At 40.9% G+C, this 8,657-nt stretch overlaps 1 pseudogene; it reads right to left on the bottom strand.

Moving 5' to 3' along the window:
• Positions 1 to 3,459: 3,459 nt before the first annotated feature.
• On the bottom strand, positions 3,460 to 5,348 carry LOC102122858 (heat shock protein HSP 90-alpha pseudogene; annotated as a pseudogene).
• Between the last annotated feature and the right edge of the window lie 3,309 nt (positions 5,349 to 8,657).

The following is an 8,657-nucleotide window of genomic DNA, read 5'->3' as shown; positions in this document are numbered from 1 at the left end:
GTTGAGGCAGGAGAATCGCTTGAACCTGGGGGCAGGGGTTGCGGTGAGCCAAGATCGCACCATTGTACTCCAGCCTGGGCAACAAGAGCGAAACTCTGAAAAGAAAAGCAAAACCCAAAACCAAAACCAAACGAAAAATCCGTCCTCAGGAGGGTAAAGTGCACTGCATTTCCCTAATGACCAATGATGTCAGGCACTTTTTTATGTGCTTTTTTTATTTGTTCGTTTGGACAGAGTCTCACTCTGTTGCCCAGGCTGGAGTGCATTGGTGAAATCTCGGCTCACTGCAACCTCCGCCACCTGGGTTCAAGCAATTCTCCTGTCTCAGCCTCCCAAGTAACTGAGACTATAGGCTCACGCTACCATACCTGGCTGATTTTTGTATTTTTAGTAGAGACCAGGTTTCACCGTATTGGTCAGGGTGGTCTCGAACTCTTGACCTCAGGTGATCTACCCACCTTGGCCTCCCATAGTGCTGGGATTACAGACATGGGCCACCCAACCCAGCCTGCTTTTTTTTTTTTCTTAAATAGAGATGGGTTTTTTTGGCCAGGCTGGTTTCAAATTCCCTACCTCAAGTAATTAGCCCACCTCAGCCTCTCAAAGAACTGGATTACAGGCATAAGCCACTGTGCCCGGCCTTCATGTGCTTACTGGCCATTTGTATATCTTCTTTGGAGAAACGACTATTCAAATTATTTGCTCTTTTTAATTGATTATTTGTTTATTGTTCAGTTGTAAGAGCTCTTTATGTATTCAGGGTATAAATCTTATGTCAGATATATGATCCTCAAATATTTTCTCCCAGTCTGTGGGTTCTTTTTTCACTCTTTTGATGGTTTATTTAAAGCATGATAGTTCTAAATTTTGATAGAGTCCAATTTCTGTCTTTCTTTCTTTCTTTTGTTGTTTTCTTTCTTTCTTTCTTCTTTCTTTCTTTCTTTCTTTCTTTCTTTCTTTCTTTCTTTCTTTCTTTCTTTCTTTCTTTCTTTCTTTCTTTCTTTCTTTCTTTCTTTCTTTCTTTCCTTCTTTCTTTCTTTTTTTTTGAGATGTAGTGTTTGGCTCTTGTTGCCCAGGCTGGAGTGCAATGGTGTAATCTCGGCTCACCACAACCTCTGCCTCTCGGGTTCAAGCGATTCTCCTGCCTCAGCCTCCCAAGTAGCTGGGATTATAGTTATGCGCCACCATGCCTGGCTAATTTTGTATTTTTAGTAGAGACAAGGTTTCTCTGTGTTGGTCGGGCTGGCCTCAAACTCCTGACCTCAGGTGATCCGCCCACCTAGGCCTTTCAAAGTGCTTGGATTACAGGCGTGAGCCACCACGCCCAGGCTTATCTATCTTTCTTTTTTTAATCATTTGTCCTTATAACAGTCATATATAAGAAATCATAGCCCCACCCCAAGATCATGAAGATTAGCTGCTATGTTTTCTTCTGAGAGTTTTAGTTCCTATGTTTAGGACCATGATCCACTTTGAGTTAATTTTGTGTATGGTGTGAGGGATAGGGGTCCAAAGATACTCTTTTGCATGTGGATATCCAGTTGTCTAAGCATCATTTGCTGAAAAAAACTATTCTTTTTATCATTGAATTATTTTGTCTCCTTTAAAGAAAATAAATTGACCATAAATGTTAGGGTTTATTTATGAACTCTCCATTTGAATTTCATTGACTTATATGTGTATCCTTATGCCAGTATCACACTATCTTGATTACAATATCTTTGTAGTAAGTTTTTGTTGTTGTCGTTGTTTTTTGTTTGTGTTTTTGTTTTTGAGATGGAGTCTTGCTGTCTCTCAGGCTGGAGTGCAGTGGCGCGATCTCGGCTCACTGCAACTTCCACCTCCCGGGTTCGAGCGATTCTCCTTCCTCAGCCTCCCGAGTAGTTGGGATTACAGGCACATGTCACCATGCTCAACTAATTTTTGTATTTTTAGTAGAGATGGGGTTTTGCTACTTTGGCTGGGCTGGTCTTGAACTCCTGACCTCAGGTGATCCTCTCACCTCGGCCTCCCAAAGTGCTGGGATTACAGGCATGAGCCACCATGCCTGACATGCAGTAAGTTTTGAAATGAGGAAGTGTGAGTCTACCAACTGTGTTCTGCTCCAGGATTGTTTTGATTATTCTGGGCCTCTTGCATTTGTCTTTTTTTTTCTTTTAAACTCATCTGTATTTGTTACAACCTTTTTAAGCAGAATGTGACTTGGGTACTACAGTTCCATTCACAAGCCTCGCTCTGGGTTATTTCTGAACAGCTTTACAATATGCCTAGGTAGGCTTATAATTTTGCTCCTGCAAACAATATTTTGCTTTGGAAAAACAAGCTCTGTGGAGAGTTCCTTCCATCAAGTTGCTTCAGTTTAACGTGTTTCTAGAGGACAAGTATATGCAGAATTGGCAACTAGAGAATGAAAAGTTTAAAAAGTAGATCTTAGAAGATGTAACAAATACTTTTCCTCTAAACACCAAGGAATTTCTCAGAACACTTCAATGACAGAAGATTTGGCCTACTAAGGAATTTGGCTTGATAGCTAAATACTTTAGATCACAAAGTTAATGTTAGATTACATACATCTTTTTATTTTTTTATTTTATTTTATTTTTTTTGAGATGGAGTCTCGCTGTGTCCCTCAGGCTAGAGTACAGTGGCATGATCTTGGGTCACTGCAACCTCCACCTCCCAGGTTCAAATGATTCTCCTGCTTCAGCCTCCCAAATAACTGGGATTATAGGCACCTGCCATCACACCCAGCTAATTTTTGTATTTTTAGTAGAGACGAGGTTTTGCCATCTTGGCCAGGCTGGTCTCAAACTCCTGACCTCAGGTGATTCACCTGCCTTGGCCTCCCAAAGTACTGGGATTACAGGCATGAGCCACCGCACCCAGCCTACATACATCTTACAACACACATTACCCCAATCTGTTAAAATAAGCCAATGTGAAACTAGAAAAGCATTGCTAGCTCTGTTTTAGTGCCCAAAGTATCACAAAATCACTTAGAAGTAGAAAGAAATCTTACCTTTCCCCTGAAGTAGTTATTATCATGCCATATAGATTTTTTGTTTTTTTAAGACAGAGTCTCGCACTTTCTCCCGGACTGGAATGCAATGGAGTGATCTCAGCTCACAGCAACCTCCACCTCCTGGGTTCACACGATTCTCCTGCCTCAGCCTCCTGAGTAGTTGGGATTACATGTGCACACCACCACACCCGGCTAATATTTTGTATTTTTAGTAAAGATTGGGTTTTGCCATGTTGGCCAGGCTGGTCTTGAACTCCTGACCTCAGGTGATTTGCCCACCTCAGCCTCCCAAAGTGCTGGTATTACAGGTGTGAGCCACCGTGCCTGGCCACTATACAGACTTTTTAAATGTTAACAAAAATAACTAAAATAATCCTTGAAAATATATTATCGGAGACAATGAAGATAGAGTATTGAACATGTGTACAAGTCATTCCTCAGCCAGAGCTGCCTACTTCTTCCATGCATGATGTGTCATCACCTCTTCTGAGGGGCGGCATTTCTTCAGTTATAGCAGTAGGATCATCTTCATTAATACCCAGACCAAGTTTGATCATCCTATAGATCTTGTATGTGTCTGAGGATCTTCCAGACTGAAGTCAGGAGATGGGAGTGCAGTTTTGTAAAGCAAGATGACCAGATCCTTCACCGACTTGTCATTCTTATCGGCCTCTGCCTTTTGCCTTAAGGTCTCAATCGTGAATGGTCAGGGTTTATCTTCAGGTGTTTCTTTGCTGCCATGTAGCCCACTGTTGAGTTGTCTCCTAGAGCTTGAGCTTTCATGATTCTTTCCATGTTCGCTGTCCAGCCAAATGTGCTTGTGACAATACAGCATGGGGATGTCACCAGTTTGACACAACCACCTTTTTGACTTTTTTCTCCAACATGTCTTTCATGATTTTGCAGAGGTTCTCAAACTGTTTATTTCTCTTCCTGTTTCTTTTTTTCTTCTTCATCTTCTGGAAGTTCCAAACCCTCTTTGGCAACTGACACCACAGTCTTACTCTCAAATTCCTTCAGCAGCTGGACACAGTACTCATCAATGGACTCGATTATATAGATCACTTCTAAGCCGCTTCTGAAGAGATTCCACAAAGGCCGAATTGGCTACCTGGTCCTTGGTCTCACCTGTGATGTAGTAGATATGTTTCTGGTTTGCCTTCATTCTGGAAAACGCAATGAGATAAACTATCTCATCATCAGAGGCACATGTGCAGTATCTCCACAGTGCTGAAAGCTTCTTCTGATTTTAAGAGTCTATATATTCCAAGCTTTATGTTTTTAGAGAACTCCTCGTAGAACTTTTTGTAGTTCTTTTTATCCTCTGCCAGTTCAGCAAAGAGTTCTAAGTATGTTTTGACCAAATTCTTCCTAATAACTTTCAAAATGTTGCTTTGTTGCAACATCTCAGAAAAAACATTTAGAGCGAGATCCTCTGAGTTCATCACCCCTCTAACGAAGTTCAGATATTCAGGGATTAGCTCCTCACAGTTACCCTTGATGAAAACTCTGTATACATACAACCGAATGTTGTTCTTTTTCTTTCTGTTTTCAAATAGGTCGAAAGGACACGTCTTGAAACAAAAAGAAGAACTCTTCCAAATTCCAGCTGTCCTTCAACTGAAAAGTGCTTCATCGCCAGATGATCCTCCCAGTCATTGGTCAAGCTCTGATGGAACTCTCCATACTCCTCATTAATCATAGTGTCAGGATTTCTGGTCCAGGTAGACTTTGTTTTGTTGAGTTCTTGATCAATGTACTTTTCTTGATTAATGTACTTTTCCTTACTTTTCTTCTTCTTCTTGCCATTGTCCTTCTTCTTCTTCATCAGAACCAACATCTTCAATTTCAGGTTTGTCATTGGACTCTTTTTCTTTTTCTTCCTCTTATCTTCCTTTTCTTCAGCCTCATCATCGCTGACTTCTTTATCCCGTTTCTTCTCCACAGAAAGAGTAATAGGATAGCCAATAAACTGAGAATGTTTCTTCACAATCTCTTTCATTCTTCTTTCCTCCAAATACTCAGTTAGGTCTTCTTTCAGGTGCAGGGTGCCCTTTGCTCCATGCCCCGTAGGTTCACTGTGTCAGTCCTGACTGTGAGTGATCCCCCTGAGGAGGACTCCCACGCATGCTGCTCATGTTTATGTTTTGTGATCACAGTTACTTTCTCGGCAACCAAATAAGCAAAATAAAAACCAGCACCGAACTGGCCAGTCATAGAGATTCTGTACCAGCCTGGAAAACTTCCACGAATGCTTTGGTCTCAGATTGGCGACAGTACCAAGGTTATTGATCGAGTCAGCCTTGGCCATTCCAATTTCAGTACCCTAATAGTAAGGGTTTGATCTTGTTTGTTTGGTATAAGATTAATGTGGAGCTCTTTCCCAGAGTCTAATTTACTGGGATCCATCAAGCTTTCATATCAGATTTTGTCCAAAACATCTGATGAATTTGAAATGAGCTCTCTTGAGCCAGGCACTGTGATTCACTCCTGTAATCCCAGCACTTTGGGAGGCCACGGTGGGTGGATCGCTTGAGATCAGGAGTTCAATAGCAGCCTGGGTAATATGGTGAAATCCCCCTGGGCAATATGGTGAGACCCCATCTCTACCCAAAATACAGAAAGTTATACAGGCATGACGGACATGCCTATGGTCCCAGCTAGTCAGGGGCTGAGGTATGAGAATCACTTGAGCCTGGGAGGTGGAGGCTGCAGTAAGCTGAGATCACCCCACTGCATTTCAGACTGGGTGACAGAGTGAGATGCTGTGTCCAAAATAAAAATAAAAAGCTAAAAAAAAAAAAAAAAAAAAAAAGCTGAAATGAGCTCTCTCAGAAAGATTTCTTTGTTCAAGTAGAAAGTATTGATGATCAGTGACATCAGCTGGACAGCTTCTGCTTGAAAGGCAAACATCTCAACCTCTTCTTCCTCCATCGGTTGGTTTTGGGTCTGGGTTTCCTCAGGCAGCTTGGCTAAGGGACCACACGGGCTCTGCAGTAGAGCAGCACCAGGATGCTAAAGCATGCAGGCCTCTTGAATTTCTATATGAATTTTAGAATCAGCTTGTCAATTTCTGCAAAAAAAAAAAAAAAAAAGAAAGAAAAAAAGGCAGCCAAGATTTTGATACAGATTGCATTGACTCTGTAGATCAATTTGGGGAGTACTGGCATCTTCACAGGATTTAAGCTTTCCAAATCTTAAACATGGTATAGCTTATTTTTCCATTTATTTAGATCTTCCTTAATTTTTTCAACAATGTTTTTTAGTTTTCAGTATACAAGTGTTGCACATCTTTTGTGAAGTTTATCCCTAAATGCCTTATTTTTTTAAAAAATGATTCTTATTTTATTTTCAGTTTGTTTATTGCTAGTATATATAAATACAATACTTTTGGTATGTTGATCTTGTGTCCTGTAACCTTGCTGAACTCATTTATTAGTTCTAGTAGATTTTTAGTGAATTCCTTGGGATTTTCTATTTCTAAGATCATATCATCTGCAAACAGAGATTGCTTTACTTCTTTTCAGTCTGGATGCCTTTTTATTTATTTTTCCTTTTTTTCTTTTTTTTTTTTAGACTGAGTCTTGCTCTGTCGCCCAGGCTGGAGTGCAGTGGTGAGATCTCGGCTCACCACAACCTCCACCTCCTGTGTTAAAGCAATTCTCCTGCCTCAGCCTCCCGAATAGCGGGGATTACAGGGGCCCACCACCATGCTTGGCTAATTTTTGTATTTTTAGTAGAGATGGGGTTTCACCATGTTGGCCAGGCTGGTCTCCAATTCCTGACTTCAAGTGATCCACTCACCTCGGCCTCCAAATGTGCTGGAAGGCATGAGCCACCACACCTGGCCTGCCCTGAATAATGTTAAGTACAATGTTGTATAAAGGTGGAGAGAATAAATATTCTTGTCTTGTTCTCACTTTTAGGGGAAAAAGATTCAATTTTTTGCCATTTGATACGATGTTAGCTATAGATTTTTCATATATGCCCTTTAACAGATTGAGGAAGTTATTTTATTTTTAGTTTGTTGGGTGTTATTTTTTAATCATAAAAGGTTTTGGATTTTGTCAAATGCTTTTTCTGCACGTATTAAAATGATCGTGTGGGTTTTGTTCTCTTAATATAGTGTATTACATTAATTGATTTTCTGATATTATACCAACCTTGTATTCTTGGGATGAGTTCCACTTGTTCATTGCATATAATCCTTTTTGTGTGTTACTGGATTCAGTTTGCTAGTATAGATATATGTATATTTTAGACAGTCTCACTCTGTTGCCCAGGCCGGAGTGCAGTGGTGTGATCTTGGCTCACTGCAACGTCTGCCTCCTGGGTTCAAGTGTTTCTCCGGCCTCAGCCTCCCAAGTAGCTGGGATTGCAGGTGCACGCCACCATGCCTGGTTATTATTTTTTTTTTTTTTTGTATTTTTAATAGAGATGGGGTTTTGCATGTTGGCCAGGCTGGTCTTGAACTCCTGACCTCAGGTGATCCATGGGCCTTGGTCTCCCAGAGTGTTGGGATTACAGGCGTGAGCCACTGTGCCCGGCCAGTTTGCTAGTATTTTGTTGAGGATTTTTACATCTATATTCATATGAGATATTGGTCTGTAGTTTTTTTTTTTTTTAAATATAACATCTTTGTCTGGTTTTAGTATCTGGATAATAATACTGGCCTCATAGAATGAGTTGCAAAATGTTCCCTCTTCTTTTAATTTCTGAAAGAGACTGTGTAGAATTGGTATTAATTCTTCTTTAAGTATTTGGTAAAATTTACCATTGAAGCTGTCAATGCTTGTGGGAAGCTATTTCAAATTATTAGAATCTACTTAAGTTTATTTAACATTTTATCATGATTAGTGTAAAGTTATGCACCTTAATTTTTTAATTGAGAGATTCCTTCTCTCACTGTGTCTATAAACTTGTAATTTATGAAAAATGAAAAACCCATGTTTTGAAAAAGATAACATTTAAAGGCTCATATTAAAACTGTGAGGCCGGGCGCGGTGGCTCAAGCCTGTAATCCCAGCACTTTGGGAGGCCGAGGCGGGCGGATCACGAGCTCAGGAAATCGAGACCATCCTGGCTGACACGGTGAAACCCCGTCTCTACTAAAAAATACAAAAACCTAGCCGGGCGAGGTGGCGGGCGCCTGTAGTCCCAGCTACTCGGGAGGCTGAGGCAGGAGAATGGCGTGAATCCGGGAGGCGGAGCTTGCAGTGAGCTGAGATCTGGCCACTGCACTCCAGCCTGGGCAACAGAGCAAGACTCCGTCTCAAAAACAAACAAACAAAAAAACCCTGTGATTATACTGCACTCTAGCCTGAGAGACAGAGCAAGACTGCATTTCTATAAATGAAATGAAATGAAATAAAATAAAATAAAATAAAATAAACCATGTCAATGACCAATATGAATATTGAGGACAAGGACTCCTTCTGAAGTAGGATTAAGAAAGGAGGGAAGATAATTTCTAGGACATGTGATTAGAACACTTAAAATACTTCATGAGGCTGGGTGCAGTGGCTCATGCCTGTAATCCCAGCACTTTGGGAAGCCGAGGCAAGTGGGTCACCTGAGGTCAGCAGTTCAAGACCAACCTGGCCAAAAAGGTGAAACCCCATCTCTATTAAAAATA

This window comes from Macaca fascicularis, chromosome 2, assembly GCF_037993035.2.
Source record: "Macaca fascicularis isolate 582-1 chromosome 2, T2T-MFA8v1.1".
NCBI lineage: Eukaryota > Metazoa > Chordata > Mammalia > Primates > Cercopithecidae > Macaca > Macaca fascicularis.
The sequence above is the reverse complement of the archived record's forward strand: the minus strand, read 5'-3'. Positions and strand labels throughout refer to the sequence as shown.